We start from the raw sequence: 3873 nt of genomic DNA on the forward strand, positions 1-3873 counted from the left end.
CATTTCTTGGAGTCACCAGTGGTCACTTCACATACAGAGTTCTGACCATGCATGCCGGATAATAATTTATAGTAAAATAAAAGATATTTATTGACTCCCTGTTTGGTCCATGCTTAGGGACAAAGCTCCCCTAACTCCATCCACGGCCCACCATGAAGAGAAGGCTCAATTCTATTGCATGCTACATTTCAGTGGTTCCCACACATTATCATTGATTTAACCTGAAAAGAAGCACAATCACTTGACCAGGCATGAGCTCTCAAGTAGCCTAATATTAACAATCCATAGAGAGGTAGATAAAGGGAAAGGTCTGCGGTGATACCTGTTCCTTTTTGAAGGCATACAGTTGATGATACCCAAGAGATTTATTCGGTGAATAAGTTCCACAAAAAACATAATTTAATTTTCTTACTTTTCTAAAGCAACAGTAGTCACTGGATTAGATCTGAAGACTAAGGGAAACACATTTCCAGTCATGTTTATCTTTCCACCTAAAAGCAATGTAAAGAAATATTTTTATCAGGATATATTCATTTTGCAGGGAAGATTAATTGTGGCTATTCCAAATAGGCTTATATTATATATTGGTTAGATCATCCCAACCATCTCTCCTCTTCAACTCCTCTTCCCCACTTAAAGCCATTGCAAGAGATTTCTTTGTTCTATTTCCTGTAAGTTTATGAAGTTCATCAACCATATTCCCTCACCTTAATCTTCTTTGTTCACCCTCCCTCCTCCCACAAGTACCCCCTCCACACACAGTGTTCTTACTTTATAGACACGTCTTTCATTATTAATATCTAAGTTGAGGTTCACAGGGGATGCTCAGTGTATGCCGCTGTGAGCATACTTTCCTTTGGTCAGTTTAACCCCTTGCATTACTCTCCCTTACCCCTTTACCTCACACTCCCCATTTTTCAACAGATTTAATACATATCATTGAATCCCCTTCCTTCATAGATGTTATGTATTATGGTATTGTTGATGCTCTATCAGTCCCTTTTCCTTTCCCAAGTTCCATACTGGAGTTCTGTTATTATAAACATGATAGATGTGTAAGTTTGTATATGATCATGTTATTTTTCTGTCTATGTTTATCTTTTGGATGTATCTTTCACATATGAGGTAAAGACATGCGGCTTTAGCTTTTTGAACTCATGTTACTTCACTTAACATCATGTCCTCCAATTGCATCTATTTATGTTTAAACCACATGTCATCATTCTTTCTTATGGGTGAATGAGACTCCATTTTATACACACACACACACACACAAACATCTATGCCATATTTTCTTCATCCATTCATCAGTAGGGCATCTGGGTTGTTTTCATAGTTTGGCTATTCTGAACAGTGCTGCAAAAAATGTCGATGTCCAAAATGTCTACTGTACCCTGACTTATAACCTTTTGATATATGCCCAGGAATGGTATCACTGAACCATATAGCAGTTGTATTTTTAGCTTTTTGAATATTCTCCTTACTGCTTTCCTTAATGATTATAATTTTAATTCCCATCAACAGTGTATAAGGGTTCCTGTTTCACCACATTGTAGCCAGCATTCATTGGTGTTTTTGCTCTTGAACACAGCCATTCTATTTGGGTGAGATGAAATGTTAGTGTAGTTTTGATTTTCATTTCATTATAATCAGGAAAGTGGAACACTTCTTCATGTATGTATTGGCTATAGGCACCTCTTCTCTTGAGAATTCCTTGTTTAATTCATGTGCCCATTTATTCATTGGGATGTTGTCTCTTTGGGAGTTGAGTTGTTTGAGTTCCCTGTTGATCCTGGATATTAGTCCCCTAATGAATGAGTAGATGGCAAGTATTTTGTCCAATTCTGGGGGCAGTCTCTTGAGTCTAGTGACTGTCTCTTTTGCTCTGCAGAAGCTCTTTAGTTTCATGGAGTTCCATTTGTTCATTACTTGTCTTAGTTGCTGAGCCATTGGAGTTCAATTTAGGAATTCTTTTGCTGTTCCTGTATGTTTCATTGTATTTCCTCCTGCATCCTTTAATTGTTCCAACGTTTCAGGCATTATATATAGGTTTTTCATCCACTTTGAGTTGATACAGGGTGAGAGATGCTGATATAATTTCAATCTTCTACCTATGGATATCCAGTTTATTCCAGCAACATTTATTGAATAAGCAGTCTTTTCTCCATTTGTTTTAGACATCTTTGTCAAAATTCATTTAGCTATAGATGCATGGGTTTATGTCTGGGTATTCTACTAGTCTGATACATTGGTCTTCATGTCTGCTTTTGTGTTAATACCATGCTGTTTTTATTGTTATGACTCTAATATAGTATGAAGTCAGGAATTGTGATACCTCTAGCATTGGACTTTTTGCTCAGAATTGCATTGACTATTCAAGACATTTTGAATTTCCATATGAATTTTAGGATTGATATTTCTAATACTGTGAAGATTGTCATTGGGATTTTCATAGGGATTGCATTGAACATGTAGATTGCTTTTTACAATATGGCAATTTTCACAATGTAGATTTTGTCACTTCATGAGCATGGAGGATTTTCCATCTTCTGATATATCCTGTGATTTTTCTCTTCAGTGGTTTATTGTTTTCATTGAAAAGGTATTTGCATTCCATCACAAAATTTATTCCAAGGTATTTTTAGGGCATTGCAAATGGGATTGTTTTCCATACTTTCTACTCAACTTGTTCATTGTTGGTACATAGGAAGTCTACTGATTTCTGTATATTAATTTTGTTTCCTGCTATTTGCCAAAAGAATTTATGATTTCTAAGAGTTTTGTGGTGCAGTATTTAGGGTCTTTTAAGTATAGGATAAAATCATCTGCAAATAGGGTTAATTTTCCTTTTTCCTTCCCTATGTGAATCCTTTTTATTTCTTGCTCTTGTCTTATTGCTCTGGCTAGGAATTCCAAATCTATATTGAATAGGAGTGCAGAAGGCATGCATCCTTATCTTATTCCCGACTTTAGCAGGAATGGTTTCAGTTGTTGTCCATTTAGTATAATGTTGCCTATAGGTTTGTCACATGTAGCCCTTATTATGTTGAGGAACATTCTTTCTATTCCCACTTTCGTCAGAGCTCTTACCATGAAAAGGTGCTGAATTTTGTCAATGGATTTTCTACATCAATTGAGACGATCATGTGACTTTTGTCCTTGCTTCTGTTTATATGTTGTATTAAATCTACAGATTTATGTATGTTTAACAATCCTTGCATCCCTGGAATGAAGCCAAATTGGTCACATGTTATTAAATTCTGTTTTCCAGTATTTTTGGAGAACTTTTGTGGCTATATTCTTGAATGTTATTAATATGTAATTCTCTTTTTCTATTGCATCTTTATGGGGTTTTAGAATGTGTGTAATATTAGTTTAATAGCATGAGTATGGTAGAGTTCGTTCCGTTTTATTTTCTGGAAACATTTGAAGGTTATTGGTATTAGACTTCCTCAAGGTTTTGTAGAATTCAGCTGTGAATCCATCAGTTTCTGAGTTCTTCTCTGTAGGGAGAATTTATTACTGCTTCAATCTCATTGCCTGTGATAGATGTATTTAGGTAGCTAATACCTTCATGGCTCATTTTTGGTTGGCTATACACATGTAGAAATTTATCCATTACTTTTGGATTTTCCATTTTACCTGAATATAAGTTTTCAAAATATTCTCTAATGATCCTCTGAGTTTTGTTAGTATTTGTAGTTATGTTAACTATTTCATCTTTGATTTTATTAATTTGGGTCTTTTTGCTGTAACATCTTGTCATGTTGGCTAAGGGTTTGTCAATCTTGTTAATATTTTCAAAGAACCAACTTGTGGTTTTAGTGATTCTTTGTATAGTTTTGTGGTCTCAATCTCATTGATCTTGACACT

The sequence above is a fragment of the Castor canadensis genome, chromosome 18 (assembly GCF_047511655.1).
Source record: "Castor canadensis chromosome 18, mCasCan1.hap1v2, whole genome shotgun sequence".
NCBI lineage: Eukaryota > Metazoa > Chordata > Mammalia > Rodentia > Castoridae > Castor > Castor canadensis.